The 17720-nt window shown below is 41.6% G+C and overlaps 1 non-coding gene across 1 annotated transcript; it reads right to left on the reverse strand.

The window, feature by feature from the left end:
• Positions 1-7007: 7007 nt before the first annotated feature.
• Positions 7008-7115, reverse strand: LOC141644513 (small nucleolar RNA R71). Its single transcript, XR_012544128.1, has one exon. It is a non-coding gene; the product is annotated as a small nucleolar RNA R71 (small nucleolar RNA).
• Between the last annotated feature and the right edge of the window lie 10605 nt (positions 7116-17720).

The raw sequence follows: 17720 nt of genomic DNA on the forward strand, positions 1-17720 counted from the left end.
TCAATGTGAGGTAGAGGGAAGTCATCTTTCGGACTCGCTTTGTTCAAGTCCCTGAAGTCAACACAAACACGGATTCTCCCATCCTTTTTGGGCACGGGTACTATGTTAGCTACCCAGTCAGAGTACTCGGAAACTTTGATGAACCCGGCTTTGAATTGCTTGTCCACTTCTTCCTTAATCTTTAGAGCCCATTCTGTTCTCATTCGTCGAAGCTTCTGTTTCACAGGTTTGAAACCCGGCTTAATCGGAATTCTATGTTCGGCGATATCCCTGTCGATCTCTGGCATGTCTTTGTAGGACCAAGCGAAGACGTCTTTGAATTCATTTAGGAGGTCTATGAAATCGGCCCTTTCGGTAGAGCTCAAGGTAGTCCCTATCCTAAGTTCTTTGGGTTCTAGTTCGGTTCCAACATTGATGGGTTCGGTATCTTCTATTACTTGTCCCCCTTCCCCTTCTTGTAATATTTCTTTGGCTACGCAGGGAGGTATTTCGGTCAAGTCTGGGTCTTGGTCATCCTCAGTATCATCATAAACAGAATTGCACTCGAAAGAACACAGAGAGTAAGCAGAACCTGATTTATTCATATTAAGATTTGAGTAAAGTTGAAACAAAGAAGCCAACTGATCCATGGTCAGTGGCGGCAAAGGGACAGTAGTTGGGACATTTCCCGAACTACCGTGACTACTCGAGGCTAAGCTAGGGGAAACGAAGGGAGTGGGGATGACAACAGGAGTAGATTCTCTAATGACTCCTCTAGACTCTGACTCTGACTCCGACTCCGACTCCGACTCGAACTCGTCGTCTTCTGGTTCTCCTTTGAACATCTCTCCTTCTCCAGTAGTGAGCTTGAAGAGTCTTCCTTGGTTGTTGGTCCATTTGATAGATTTTCTCCGCCCTTTCTGCTGCTTTGTGTCGATTTCCGTGATCAACGCGGTGGGGTTGAAGCGATCGTCCTGTAGTATCATAGTAATGATCTCATCCTGCGCGGCCCTAATGAATCGATCTTCTCCAAACAATAGGCTAATAGCTTGTTCGTCGAAGCAAGGTGCTTGACGGGTTTTGACGGTAGGAACCGTTTCGGGAGGAATGAAGTAGCAATCGTGAAAGATCTCGATTCCGGCTAACTTCCTCTCAAGATAATGCCAAGGTTCGGGAAATCCATGAAAGGGTTCTGAACTTCCTTCTTGAACAAAGTACCCATTTAGAGTGGGAAGATATAGCCTCATTTGGACTCCCACGTGCTTGCGATTTTGGACTTGGGCAAGCATTTCGAGAACTTCTTCTTTTGTGGGTTTGTACCCTAGTCCAAGTGGTATCCTTGTCGAGTTGCCTTCCTTGTATGGTGCGAAGGTGTTCTTCCGAATTGGGTTTAAAGGCATTCCAGGGAAGTATCCCTGGGATTTGAGTATGTGGTTGACCACCAAGTTAGAGTAGGGATTATAGTATAAGGGTGCCAACTCACTTTCTATGACGTTTACACTTTGGAAGCCCCCAAGTTCGTATATGGGATCCGCAAGGACTTGATTGTTTGATTGCTTTTCGATTATGGCCTTGATGGGTGACGAAGTGATCGTCACTACTTTGCCATTTAGTGGAATCTTGATCTTTTGATGAAGGGTGGATGTTACCGCTTTGGAAGCATGAATCCAAGGCCTTCCCAGAAGTATATTGAATGAAGCTTCGATGTCCACTATTTGTAAGTTAACCTTCCGTTCGATTGGTCCCGTGGCTATGGTTAGGTTAACAAGTCCTACCACTTTTCGTCGCGTACCGTCATATGCACGAACACCTTGATTTGTAGGAGTCCAATCCGACTCTTTCATGCCTAGTTTGTATGCCGTTTTGAGGGGTATGACGTTGACCGCGGAGCCATCGTCTACCAAGGTCATTGGCACATTTTTCCTTAGACAAATGACAGTGATGTATAGAGCAAGGTTGTGACTAGCGCCAAAAGGTGGCAAGTCTTCATCCGAGAAAGTAATAGGATTACTTAGCTTAGGTGATTCTTGGAAGACCAAGTTGACTACATCTTCAGGAGTGGAGTTATGTGCTACATTCAATTTGGCCAAAGCTTGCAGTAAAGCTTGGCGGTGTGGAAATGAGCTTGCCACTAGTTGCGGACTGAAAGATCAGCCTTGGTTTTTGTAATTGCTTGAGCAAATGATCAGTGGGGTCATCTTCGTTATCATTTGGTGTGATGACGTTGGTTGGACCGTTTTGAGTAGTGCTTTGATATGGGCGACCCGAACGAGTTAGGTGATCCACATCTTGGTCTTCACCATTTTGGACTATTTCCTTGACTAAGGAGTTTTCAATGAGATATTCGTCTTCATCATCATCGGCCCAAACCCCATTGACTGCAGCTAGTTCCTTCATTCTCATGATATCACTTTCTAGTCGTATGATTTGATCGACTAGTTTATCAACCACGGTGACTACTTCTTGCATAGTGGCATTTTGAGAGAAGATCAATGGTACGCGTTCTTTAGGTATTGCGTTGGGATTGCGCAAGGTTGTTACCATGTTTTCTACTTCCCACACTTGTCTATCTACACTCCTTGCCCATGTGATGAAGTCGGAAATGGTAGGGGAGATAGTAGAGTAGAGCCTTTCTTTCTCAATTGCATGAATTTCATTTTCGGTGGGAGAAATGAGGTGTGAGCAATCTAAGGTAGATTCGTCACTTGTAATCACTAGAACTCCAAGAGGATTCTGAGTGTTGTTGGGCTTACCTCCTGGTGGAATTGGAAGTCGACCATCTTCAATCATATCTTCAAGCACGTGTTTCAACTTGTAGCATTTTTCTGTGTCGTGCCCTTTGCCCCTATGGTACTCACAGTATGAATTTTCATCCCAGAACTTGGATTTCTTTTCGGGTTCGGGAGTAGGTCCAATGGGTTGGAGTTTACCTTGTTTCATTAGCCTTTTTAGAGCGTTGGAGTACGTATCCCCGAGGTTTGTGAACTTCCTTGGTGGGGTAGTTTTCTTGGATGGCTCGAGAAGGTTAACCTCATCGGTCTTGCTAGTAGAGCCGTATGAACGACTTGTGGACCCTTGATATCCTCGACCTACCGTTTTGGACAAGAGTCTTTTACGGATGTCATCTTCAATTCGTGTCCCTAGTACGGTTAAGTCCTTGAAAGTCTTGATGTTTTGATATCTCAAATGACTGGCATAGATGGGTTTGAGATTATCCACGAACTTTTCCACAAGAGTAGCCTCATCCGGGCGTTCAACTAGTTGAGTACTAGTCTTCCTCCACCTACTTAGGAAGTCGGTGAATCCTTCTTTGTCATTTTGGGTAAGAACCTCTAGAGTACGCATGTTGACTTGGATCTCGGCATTATCCGCGTATTGTTTCGAGAACTCGATTGCGGCGTCCTCCCAAGTAGCGACCTTTTTGTGATCTAAAGTGTAGAACCATTGCTTTGGGATGGTGTCAAGAGATGAAGGAAAGATCCTTAAGAACATCTCAGGTTTGATGCCTTTGATAGACATGTAATCTTTGAAGGCGCGGATGTGGTTCAAAGGGTTCTCATGTCCTTTAAACTTAGGGATATCCGTCATGCTAAAGTTAGTTGGTAATTTGGAATTGACGGCTTCATACTTGCGATTGTTTTCCCTATAGATGTCATCCCCCTTAAGGTACATCAATTGCTCCTCTAGGTATTGGAGTCTTTTCTCAGCTGCGGTTGTCCCTATGATCCGGAGGTTTGTTTCATCACTTGATCCGGGCATCTTGGAAACTTGATAAGAGATCGGCGACGAATCAAAACACGATCGACCATTCTATCACACTTGCTAAAAGAGGAAAAGTCTTGACTCGTGAAGTGGGTGTGCGCCACTTGTGTTGAGTGAGTTTTGAAGAAAGACAAGGTCTTTGAAAATGTGTGTCCTAGTCAACTGTAGTGTAGTTGTAGGAGTGGACTCGAAGTGAGGTTTTGAAATGGGCTTGTGGCCCGAATTTTGACGCGACAAACGGACGGAGTTTTGACCGGATTTTGCGCTAATTAAAGGCCTATTTCGAAATTCTTGTTTGAAAATAAGGATTTTGATTTTTTTGAAAATTCGTCATGGTTTTGTTTAGAAGTGGTGATCACGTAAGGTTTACACATTTATACAAGCATTATAACGGGATGCTGAGTGCATTTAAAAGGGTTTTGGTTTAAAGGGTGGGTTGCCATACCGAACCATCAAACCCGAAGTCTGTGGAGAGGCTCGTGCCAAACAAGAGTAAGGCCGATTCCTAGTCCATTTCCTCAAGTAGTGAAAGTCCTTGATACAAACAAGAGTAAGCATCATGGTATGGATGACGTCAATCGCTATCCATCCTTAGGCCCAAATAAGAATTAGGACCGTTTAGACGGGACGATTGGTCGAATGGGTTGGGTTGGGCCTAGGAAGGCCGAATAAACAATCTAGGAAGATCGAGTTATGGAAACCGACAATTGTCTTGTACAAATTTATTCCCTAACCTTGTTCAAGTTTCACCCATGCTACACGTAAGTGTATGATCCCCAGCGGAGTCGCCAAACTGTGGACAGCGGGCCGCCCACGGGGGCGCTTGGTGAGAAACGGGACAAGCGTTTGCATTTTGTATGGAGTCGCCACCAATTTTTATGGGAAATTGGAACCGTTCGAATACCTCGTGTCATGTCAAGACACAAAGTAAAGACATGAACACTAAGCAATCGTTACCCTTAGCATTCTATGTCTAGAATGACTCTCGCGGATGCCAATGAACACGGGTGCTCACGGAGATCTGGAGTAAGGGGTGAGGGTACGTATTAGGAAGCTCTTTTGATCGAACACCTAATCTCGCCCGCCTCGATAGCGGCCTCTACTAATGATTAGGGAAGTTATTCGTACTCGATATATCGTCGGCTATATGCATGTAATGCAACATCCATAGATTAAACCTAACATGTGAGAATTTATACTAAGTCGGTTGACACGTAATTAGCACACAATTGGGTCGAAGTTGGATTTAATGCTCATTTACATGTGAAAGCATACAAACAATAAAAGAAATACAATAACTATAAATTACAACGATGAAAATTACAATAATTACAATGGAATAGGCGATTTATGTCGAAAATACCGCTAAAACGGATGATTTGAGAAAAAGAGAAATAAAAGAATAAAATTAAATAAATTAACGAACAGGAATTAGAAGGTGATAATACGGATATTAGTTAATTAATACGTAGCCTAATTAATTACGTCAAGGCGAAAAAGGAGTTCAGAGGCGTAACTCATCCGGAACAGCAGCAGATCTGCGTCTTTTGGAATAGGCGCAGCAGACGCTGCGTCTGTTCCTTGGCTCAGTTCTGGCTGTGAAGCCGTATTTGCAAGCCGTTAATGTTAATTGGTGATTTAATGATGGATTAAAATTATTTACTCGGATGAAAGTGATTAACAGGTTATTTAACATATGAATGGGTCATAAAACAGCAAAACATGAATGAGACGGATGCAAACGGATTAATTACATGACGGAATAATGATAGAAGTGATAAATATTAATGAGTCCTCTATTGAAATCAATTAACTAGTCTAAACATGATGATATATGACGAATATGCGAATAAACAGATGTAAAATATATCAAAGACGAATCCCAGAAACCCAATATGAACAAATTGAATCTCTACAACCCGGAATTGAATTTAATGACGAAAACCCGCAAATATGAATTACTTGGGATTTACGTCGGATTTATGATGAATAAAACATGAGAACGAATGATGAATCATATGATACAATATACATGTGAATTATCAGTGACGGTTATATCAAAGAATTAACGGACGAACAAATAACAAATAAAAAAGAAGCGAATTACAGAGGACGAGGAAGAAGAAAAGAAGCAGGAACTGCGGCAGCCTCACGAAGAGGCGCAGCAGGAACTGCGCTCCTTAGAAGAGGCGCAGCAGTTGCTGCGTCTTTTCTCGACGTCTGTCTACTGGAAATCCGCAAAACAGAGTTTTAAAGCACGGTTTTAGAAATCGGTTCTAATGGTGTTCTCGACATAAATCTTACAATGGATGATCATAAATAAATAAATACAATAAATAAATAGGATTATACACCCTCAGACTTACATATTGACGAAACGAGATGAACTAAGATATCGATTAGTGAATGCTCGACGCGAATGCAAAGAGAGTGCCCTCGTAAGAGGAAAACGATTGATTAATTAAAGTTGATTGAGTGTAGTTGGTCAAATTGGTCGGTCATGCAACGGAGAGGCTGGTACCCGGAAAGATCCGAGCTTACGTGGTCGGAAGTCCAAGCACGTAGGCGCCAATTAGTAAGAACGAAGTCTAGAATGCAAAGGGAGAAGAGAAGGGCGGACACTCGCGTGAGAAATATGAGGAGCGAAGGCTCCTATTTATACTAATCACGTGAAGGGAATAGGGTTTCGGAGACTCTTTGGAAGTGAATCTCGGAAAGATATGAAAAAGATACGTAAATCATGCAAAGAAGGGCCTGGGAAAAGGCGCAGCAGCCACTGCGTCTCTTGGAAGAGGCGCAGCACCTGCTGCGTCTATTCCCAGGAGGTTTCCTCCTGCTGAAGAAAGATTTCCGCGTTTGAGTTATGGTAGGACGGAAATAATTCGATTATCTTATGAATATTACGGGATATTATTTGCCAAAAGATAAAATTTGTGAAATATGGAATAGAAACATCCGGAACATTCCAGAACATTCTGACTCGGGATTTAACAGTTATCAGAAATGGAGACGGTTTTTGACCCGGACTCCGAATGTACTCTAATTACTGCCAAAACGACCGTATCAGGACGTAGATGACAACTAAGAGGTAGACATTAATATTTGAGCAAACACTTGACGATAATCTTACGAACTGTCACAAATCGCTCCGCGTATCAAACATGCGGCCCAATCATCACCGGGTGGTTTGCGGGAGGTGCAGAAATGAGGTATCTACAATTGGCTCTTGCTTTCTATCAAAAGTTTTTTCCACCGAAGAAAACTCAAACCTTAAGGATCCAAATCACCGGATTACGTCAACAAGCTCTTGAGAGCTTGTATGAGGCTTGAGAGAGGTACAAAGAGTTGCAAAGGCAATTCCCACATCATGGGTTGGATGATTGGTTTCTAGCTATAACGTACATTCTATAATGGATGTTGTGCCGAGTCCCGAAGGATTCTTAATTCCGTCAACAATGGGCGGTTTGATCAAATTGACATCGATTGCTCATGCCACGATCGAATCTATGGCGATCCATGACGCACAATATGTCAATTCCCGAAGTGTGCCCCTCAAAGGTAAAGAAGAATCCTCCGACAATCCCGTCTTACTAGCTCAAATTGCCCTACTCCAACAACAATTGGCAGAACGAAATGCTAGAGATTCCCTTCAACAACTCAATGCCGTGTCCTCTACTATTCAAATCATTGTTTATGGCGATTGCGGAGGTGCGGGTCATTACACCGCTCATTGCCAAGCTACTATTGAAGAGATAAATGTTTTTTAAGCTCTAAGACAAAGTTCTTATCCACCTGGTATATTTTCAAATACATATAACCCGAATTCAAGATTCCACTCCAATATGTCTTATTGAAGTAACAATGTGCTTAACCCTCAATCTCACCCCCCCCCCCCCCCCCCCCACAACAAAATGCCTATGTCCCTCAACAACAAAAGTATAATCCCCCATCGGGTTATCAAAACCAACAAAGGCCACCTCAACAAAACTACCAACAAAATCAAGGGCCACCGCCTCAAAATGGCCAACAAAAGAACCAAGGGGGAGGTAAACTTGAGGGCTTGATAGTACAAATGCAAAGGGAATTGTTGGCTCAAATCCAAAACAATGATCAATCTCACAATGCCGCAATCAAGATGTTGGAGCAACAAATGGCTGAACTAGCCTCATCTAGCTCTTTAAGGAAGACGGGTCAATTACCACCTCAAGGTGAGAAACCACGTGTGTAATACTACGGTTTTATGTGTTTATGGGTACTCTATCGAGTGGGGCTTACTCTGTCGAGTAAGTAGCTTTTTACGCAAAACAGTAGACTGCCTGTAGGGTACTCGATTGAGTAAGTTGGGGACTCGATCGAGTAAGGGGCATTCGATCGAGTAAGTCACTTACTCGATCGAGTAAGTGTGTTTTACGGGCTGAGTTTGACGAGTTTTTTTAATAATGCGAGATTTGATATAAAAGGGTTTTTTTTATTATTTCTTAAACATCTTTTCAACATCCTAAACTTTTCAAGAGACGATTAAAGGTTACGTGCTTTGCTTCTCTCGCATTATTGGCAAATCCCTAAGCTACGTTCGTCAGATCATCTTGTTCTTTACATCGTTGTGATCGTTGTATTGGGGTAACTTCCTTGTATAATTTATGTAGTGTTTCGTTGAGTTTCTTTAAAACCCTAATTGGGTAATGTAGGTGGTTTTGGGTGATTTCTATGGTTGTGGTGGTAATTGTATGTATGTATGTATGTTATAGGAGGAGGATTAGTTGAGGAAAGATTCTGATTAGCTTCTAGATCGTCTGTGGTGTTGCTATTCCAGGTAGGATTTCCCTACTCAGTATTGGTTACATAATGTGTTGGTGATTGTTGTTGTTGTTGATTAATTATAGTATTGGATTGGTTTTGGTGATTGTGATGGTATAATGTTGATTGGTTGTGCAACTGTCCGTGATCTTCGGGGTGCATCCCTGGCTGAGTGGAGTCACTTGTAGGAGTGGTTTCACGCCCTTGATTCGCGTTCTGTGGAAGCCGCCACAGAAGGGATGTGCACATTAATGAACATGGGTTTATCGCTCGGATGAGATGAGCGGGGCTTAGGTGGGAACGGCTGCGGTCCCCCACTGGCGGCGAGTAGTACTTGTTGCGATGGGTACTCTGGTAGGGCTACACACTTTAGTGTGTAGTTAGGTGTGTGGAGATGAGATGGAGTTGTGGAGATTTGGTTGTGCTGATTGAGTTGTTTGTGATACTGTTTCATTGTGGCTATTGTTTTTATGTAATTGTTAGGTTCATATACCTATTATTAGACTCCTCTAATAATGAACTAATTAACTTGTTAATTATTTGTTCTTTAGATCTAGTGCATGCATAACAAAATAAGAGATTTATAAGAAAAACAATGTCCCTTACATTGGTAGTTGGTTCGAAAATATGGGCACAAGTAAGGTCACCTTCATTCACTTGTTCTTGAGCTTAATATGATGGATGATCCTCCTAAGACTCCAAGTATAGAAGACACTCCAATAAGTTGCACCCAAGATTAATCCCAAAAATTCCTACTAATATTAACTAGATATGTAGTAGAAATATAACCTTAATAATACTAATATTTCTAGTATTACTACTTCTAGTAATAGATTGAGTGTATTAGTATTTGTGAGAGTTTTTAGCAATTTGCATGTCAGGGAAATATAGAGAGAAAACAAGCAAAAACTAGAAGAAGAAAAATGAGCAACAAATGCTCATTTAAAAGAGCCAAAACCGGTGGCCTCTTCCAAAGGTGGGAATCTTTTGCTTTTGTTTTTACTCTTTTGTATAGTCTAGGTAGAGTAGTGTAAGATATAGGTATGATTAAAGCTAGTGTGTTGTGTCACTATCACCCTTTAATCAAAACCAACAAAAAACAAAAGAGCATCTTTTGCTCTTCCATATGACCGAATTAATGGAGCCATTTTGGTCCATTTTTGCCTTTTGTTTTTTGTCCCACAAATGCTTATAAGTCATATGTTTAACTATCTTACATAATTAATTATTAATGTAATCATTTAACACTTAAACATTACAAATAATAATATAATATACACTCCACTATATGAGTAGTATACTACCATTATATCAACATATAATGGGTCTTATAATTACTAGTTAGTTAAAATTACAACTTCTTGTAACTTTAAATAACTAATTATCTCTACCTCAAAACTTATAAAATACCTCAACTAATTTAGTAATTTAACACTTAATTACTAAATTAAATCTTATTTAATCACATTACAATAAGACGTAAAATTGCACTCCCATAATTAAGGAATTAATTAATCTGCATCGCATACAATTAATTAAATATCTATTTGGGCTTCATCCTATAGGTGTGACCTAAAGGGATCAACTGACCACCACCGTCACACGACAGTAATGTCAAACTCTAGTTAGCCAATCACTACCGATTAATGACGGTCAGTCGACTATATAAAGAATCATCCCTCACGTATTCTTAGTATGAGATTTAATTATGATATTAAATCATGTGATCGCACTATTGTTGAGGACACATTTCCCAACAATAGTCAGTACTGGCCCCGTTTAATTATTTTAAAAACTGTGGTGATCCATTCGGGGATAGTGAGCAGTTGTTGAGCAGGTATGATGGCTTATGCGAGGGATAGCTGGGATGGAGTCACCACCTGTCGTAGAGTCTTCTGCTGTGTCTTGAACTAGTTGTTTTAGTCATTTGGATTTTGAGAAAATTTGTATTTCTTTATCAGTTTTGGATTTGAGTTGTATCACTTAAACTTTACTACTATTTAGGTACGTTTTGTTATCGTCCATTTGATTATCATTGTCCCGGGTAACCAATATGGTAGCATTCTTATACCTTAAGTGGTCCTGGTAAGGCACTTGTGTAGATACCTCATTTCTGCACCTCCCGCAAACCACCCGGTGATGATTGGGCCGCATGTTTGATACGCGGAACGATTTGTGACAGTTCGTAAGATTATCGTCAAGTGATTGCTCAAATATTAATGTCGACCTCTTAGTTGTCATCTACGTCCCGATACGGTCGTTTTGGCAGTAACTAGAGTACATTCGGAGTCCGGGTCACAAACCGTCTCCATTTTCTGATAACTGTTAAATCCCGAGTCGAATGTTCGGAATGTTAGGATATTTCTATTCCATATTTCACAAATTTTATCTTTTGGCAAATAATATCCCGTAATATTCATATAAGATATTAAGGAAATCAAATTATTTCCGTCCTACCATAACTCAAACGCGGAAATCTTTCTTCAGCAGGAGGAAACCTCCTGGGAATAGACGCGCAGTCAGTGCGCCTCTTCCAAGAGACGATGGGCTGCTGCGCCTCTTCCAAGAGACGCAGTGATGGCTGCGCGCCTCTTCCCAGTGCCCTTTTCGCATGTTTCACGTATCTTTTTCATATCTTTCCGAGATTCACTTCCAAAGAGTCTCCGAAACCCTAATTCCTTCACGTGATTAGTATAAATAGGAGCCTTCGCTCCTCATATTTCTCACGCGAGTATCCGCCCTTCTCTTCTCCCTTTGCATTCTAGACTTTGTTCTTACTTATTGGCGCCTACGTGCTTGAACTTCCGACCACGTAAGCTCGGATCTTTCCGGGTACCAGCCTCTCCGTTGCATGACCGACCAATTTGACCAACTACACAATAATCAATCTAATTAATCAATTTGTTTCAATCGTTTTCCTCTTACGAGGGCACTTTTCTTGCATTCGCGTCGAGCATCACTAATCGATATCAATGTTCTTCTCGTTTCGTCAACATGTAAGTCTGAGGGTGTATAATCCTTATCTATTTATTGCATTTATTTATCGTACCATTATTGTAAGGTTTACGTCGAAAATACCTCATTAAAACCGATTTCTAAAACCGTCTTTAAAACCTCTTTTTACGGATTTTCGAAGATCGACAGATCGAAAAAAGACGCAAGAATCGCTGCGCCTCTTGAAGGAGCGCGATTCTGCTGCGCCTCTTCGTGAGGGCTGCCGATTCTCGCTTCTTTTCTTCTTCCTTCGTCCTCTGTAATTCGTCTTTGATTATTTGTTTTCACTTGTTTTCTTTAATTCTCCGGTACAATAGTTTAATAATCACATGTATATAATTCATCATTCATTAATATGTTTTAATCATCATAAATTCGACTTAAATCCCCAATAATCCAATATTTGCGGGTTTTCGTCATTAAATTCAATTCCGGGTTGTAGAGATTCAATTTGTTCATATTGAGTTTCTGGAATTCATCTTTGATATAGTTTACATCTGTTTATTCACATGATCGTCGCATATTCGTCACTAATCCATCGTATCTAACCTAATCAATTGATTTCAGTAGAGGACTCATTAATGTTTTTTCACTTTTGTAATTATTCTATCCTGTATTTAATTCGCTTGCATCCGTCTCACTCATATTGTACTGTTTTTATGACCCATTCATATGTTAAATAATATATTAATCACTTTCATCTGAGTAAATAATTTAATCGATCTTTAAATTTACCAATTGACATTAACGGCTTGCAATTACGGCTTCACAGACAAAGAGGCCGAGCCAAGAAAGGGGACGCGGCGTCTGCTGCGCGCTATTCAAGGACGGCGACTCTGCGCTTTGTTCTGGCTGAGTTCGTCACGAACTCCGTTTCGCTTTGACTTAGTTTAATTAGTATACGTATTAACTAACTAATATCTGTAATATCGCTAATTTCTGTTCGTCTATTTATTTAATTCTTTCTTTCTTTTATTTCTTTTTCTCAAATTATCCGTTTTAAAGGTATTTTCGACATAAATCGCCTATTCCTTTGTAATTATTGTAATTTTCATTATTGTAATTTTCTTTTATTGTATTCCTTTTATCATTTGTATGTTTTTCACATGTAAATGAGCATTAAATCCTACCTCGACATTAATTGTTTGCTAACTAATTGTCAACCGACTTAGTTAAATTCTCACATGTTAGGATTAATCTATGGATGTTGCATTGCATGCATATAGCCGACGATATATCGAGTATGAATAACTTCCCTAATCATTAGTAGAGGCCGCTATCGAGGCGGGCGGGATTAGGTGTTCGATCAAAAGAGCTTCCTAATACGTACCCTCACCCCTTACTCCAGATCTCCGTGAGCACCCGTGTTCATTGGCATCCACGAGAGTCATTCTAGACATAGAATGCTAAGGGTAACGATTGCTTAGTGTTCATGTCTCTACTTTGTGTCTTGACATGACACGAGGTATTCGAACGGTTCCAATTTCCCATAAAAATTGGTGGCGACTCCATACAAAATGCAAACGCTTGTTTCGCTTCTCACCAAGCGCCCCCGTGGGCGGCCCGCTGTCCACAATTTGGCGACTCCGCTGGGGATAATACACTTACGTGTAGCAAGGGTGAAACTTGAACAAGGTTAGGGAATAATTTGTACAAGACAATTGTCGGTTTTCATAACTCGGTCTTCGTAGATCGTTTATTCGGCCTTCCTAGGCCCAACCCAACCCATTCGACCAATCGTCCCGTCTAAACGGTCCTAATTCTTATTTGGGCCTAAGGATGGATAGCGATTGACGTCATCCATACCATGATGCTTACTCTTGTTTGTATCAAGGGCCTTCACTACTTGAGGAAATGGACTAGGAATCGGCCTTACTCTTGTTTGGCACGAGCCTCTCCACAGACTTCGGGTTTGATGGTTCGGTATGGCAACCCACCCTTTAAACCAAAACCCTTCTAAATGCACTCAGCATCCCGTTATAATGCTTGTATAAATGTGTAAACCTTACGTGATCACCATTTCTAAACAAAACCATGACGAATTTTCAAAAAAAAATCAAAACCCTTTTTTCAAACAAGAATTTCGAAATAGGGCTTCTAATTAGCGCAAAATCCGGTCAAAACTTTGTCCGTTTGTCGTGTCAAAATCCGGGCCACAAACCCATTTCAAAACTTCACTTCGAGTCCACTCCTACAACTACACTACAGTTGACTAGGACACACATTTTCAAAGACCTTGTCTTTCCTCAAAACTCACTCAACACAAGTGGCACACACCCACTTCACGAGTCAAAACTTTTCCTCTTTTAGCAAGTGTGATAGAATGGTCGTTCGTGTTTTGATTCGTCGCCGATCTCTTATCCAGTTTCCAAGATGCCCGGATCAAGTGATGAAACAAATCTCCACCAACTTCAAGACGGTAATGATCGAATCCTCGCCGCGCTAGCCCAAATGCAAATTACCCAAGAACAAACATATGATCGCCTTGAGCTTATCGAGGGCCGTATCTTTTCCGTGGAGGGAAGGTTGCCTCCTCATGAAAGTGAAGTACTACGTAATTCCGATGATGAATCTAGAGATGAGAATCCTCTCATGGGGATGACTGCAGCTGAGAAAAGACTCCAATACCTAGAGGAGCAATTGATGTACCTTAAGGGGGATGACATTTATAGGGAAAACAATCGCAAGTATGAAGCCGTCAATTCCAAATTGCCAACTAACTTTAACATGACGGATATCCCTAAGTTCAAGGGACACGAGAACCCTTTGAACCACATCCGTGCCTTCAAGGATTAAATTTCTATCAAAGGCATCAAACCCGAGATGTTCTTCAGGATCTTTCCTTCATCTCTTGACACCATCCCGAAGCAATGGTTCTACACTCTAGATCACAAGAAGGTCGCTACTTGGGAAGACGCCGCAATCGAGTTCTCTAAGCAATATGCGGATAATGCCGAGATCCAAGTCAACATGCGTACTCTAGAGGTTCTTACCCAAAATGACAAAGAAGGATTCATCGACTTCCTAAGTAGGTGGAGAAAGACTAGCACTCAACTAGTTGAGCGCCCGGATGAGGCTACTCTTGTGGAAAAGTTTGTGGATAATCTCAAACCCATCTATGCCAATCATTTGAGATATCAAAACATCAAAACCTTCAAGGACTTGACCGTACTAGGGACACGAATTGAAGATGATATCCGTAAAGGACTCTTGTCCAAAACAGTAGGTAGAGGATATCAAGGGTCCACAAGTCGTTCATACGGCTCTACCAGTAAGACCGATGAGGTTAACCTTCTCGAGCCATCTAAGAAAACTACTCCACCAAGGAAATTCACAAACCTTGGGGATACTTACTCCAACGCTCTAAAAAGACTAATGAAGCAAGGTAAACTCCAACCCATTGGACCTACTCCCGAACCTGAAAGGAAGTCCAAGTTTTGGGATGAAAATTCATACTGTGAATATCATAGGGGCAAAGGGCACGACACAGAAAAATGCTTCAAGTTGAAACACGTGCTTCAAAATATGATTGAAGATGGTCGACTCCCAATACCACCGGGAGGTAAACCCAACAACACTCGGAATCCTCTTGGAGTTCTAGTGATTACAAGTGATGAATCTACCTTAGATTGCTCACACCTCATTTCTCCCATCGAAAATGATATCCATGCAATCGAGAATGAAGGGAACTACTCCACCATTCCTTCAACCATCACCATGAATCTCTTGCTTGGAGAAGATCGATTCATTAGGGCCGCGCATGATGAGATCATTACCATGATACTTCAAGACGATCGCTTCAACCCCACCGCGTTAATCACAGAAACTGACACAAAGCAGCAGAAAGGATGGAGAAAATCGATCAAATGGACCAACAATCAAGAAAGACTCTTCAAGCTCACCACTGGAGAAGGAGAGATGTTTGAAGGAGAACCAGAAGACGATGAGTTCGAGTCGGAGTCGGAGTCAGAGTCGGAGTCTAGAGAAGTCATTAGAGAGTCTACTTCTGTTGTCATCCCCACTCCCTTCGTTTCTCCTAGCTTAGCCTCGAGTAGTCACAGTAGTTCGGGAAATGCCCCAACTACTGTCCCTTTGCCGCCACTGACCATGGATCAGTTGGCTTCTTTGTTTCAACTTTACTCAAATCTTAATATGAATAAATCAGGTTCTGCTTACTCTTTGTGTTATCTTGAGTGCAATTCTGTTTACGATGTTACTGAGGATGACCAAGACCCAGACTTAACCGAAATACCTCCTTACGTAGCCAAAGAAATATTACAGGAGGGGGAAGGGGGACCAGTAATAGAGGACACCGAACCCATCAACGTAGGAACCGAACTAGAACCCAAAGAACTTAGGATAGGGACCACCTTGAGCTCTACCGAAAGGGCCGATTTCATAGACCTCCTAAACGAATTCAAAGACGTTTTCGCTTGGTCCTACAAAGACATGCCAGGAATCGACAGGGATATTGCCGAGCATAGGATTCCGATTAAGCCAGGTTTCAAACCTGTGAAACAGAAGCTTCGATGAATGAGAACAGAATGGGCTCTAAAGATCAAGGAAGAAGTGGACAAGCAATTCAAAGCCGGGTTTATCAAAGTTTCCGAGTATTCTGACTGGGTAGCTAACATAGTACCCGTACCAAAAAAGGATGGGAGAATCCGTGTTTGTGTTGACTTCAGAGACCTGAACAAAGCGAGTCCAAAAGATGACTTTCCTCTACCTCACATTGACATATTAGTGGACAATACTGCAGACCACGCGTTACTATCCTTCATGGATGGATATGCGGGTTATAACCAAATCAAGATGGCCATGGAAGATATGCATAAGACCGCATTCGTCACCCAATGGGGAACCTATTGCTATACAGTAATGCCGTTCGGATTGATCAACGCCGGAGCTACATACCAACGCACCGCAACTACACTCCTACATGACATGATGCACAAAGAAGTTGAGGTATACGTAGATGACATGATCGTCAAATCCAAGGAAAGAGAGGGACATATTGCAAACCTTCGCAAGTTCTTCGCAAGGCTACGAAAGTACAACATGAGGCTCAATCCTCAGAAATGCACATTTGGGGTAACATCTGGGAAACTCCTGGGATACGTCGTTAGCCAACGGGGTATAGAAATAAATCCTTCCAAAATCAAGGCTCTGATTGAAATGCCACAACCTCAAACAGAAAAAGAAGTTAGAGGATTCTTGGGAAAAGTATAATACATAAGTCGATTCATATCGAAACTTACGATGATTTGTGAGCCTATCTTCAAGAAACTCAAGAAAACAGACCACACCATGTGGGATGATGATTGTCAAAAGGCGTTTGACCGAATTAAGGAGATATTGGCTAAACCACCAGTGCTCATGCCGCCACAACGAGATCAACCTCTTGGTTTATATCTCACAGTAACTGAAACCGCAATGGGTGCTATGCTGGCTCAAACTGTAGGAAGTGAAGAGAGAGCTATTTACTATCTAAGTAAGAAGTTCTTGGAATATGAGTGCAAATACTCACAACTCGAAAAGACATGCCTCGCTCTTGTGTGGGCAACGAAGAAGCTGCGTCACTACATGCTTAGCTACTCCATCAAGATATACTCCAAAATGGATCCAGTCAAATACCTCTTCGAGAAACCCGTCCTTAACGGACGTCTGGCAAGATGGACCCTGATGCTCTCAGAATTCGACCTTAAATATGTGCCACTGAAATTATAAAAGGTCGCGCCGTCGCCGAATTCTTCGCAGAAAATCCTATCAATGACGCGCAAACCATAGATACTTGGTCATTTCCCGACGAGGATATACTTCAAACTGATATAGACTCCTGGGATCTATACTTTGATGGAGCATCAAACTTAAGAGGATTCGGAATAGGGGTGTTGCTCATTTCTCCTGAAGGTGAGCATACACCGATTGCTGTCAAACTCGACTTCGAGGTGACAAACAACGCTGCAGAATATGAAGCTTGTCTCATTGGACTACAAGCGGCAATAAGCTTAGGCATTAAAAACCTCCGAGTACATGGGGATTCATCGCTGATCATCAACCAAGTTACAGGATCTTGGAAAATCCGAAGTAAAAGCCTCGCACCCTATCAGGCTAGGATAGACCAAGTGGCTCAATTCTTTGATCACGTAACATACCTACACCTACCTCGAGAGGAGAATCAATTTGCA

This window comes from Silene latifolia, chromosome 2, assembly GCF_048544455.1.
Source record: "Silene latifolia isolate original U9 population chromosome 2, ASM4854445v1, whole genome shotgun sequence".
Taxonomy (NCBI): Eukaryota; Viridiplantae; Streptophyta; class Magnoliopsida; order Caryophyllales; family Caryophyllaceae; genus Silene; species Silene latifolia.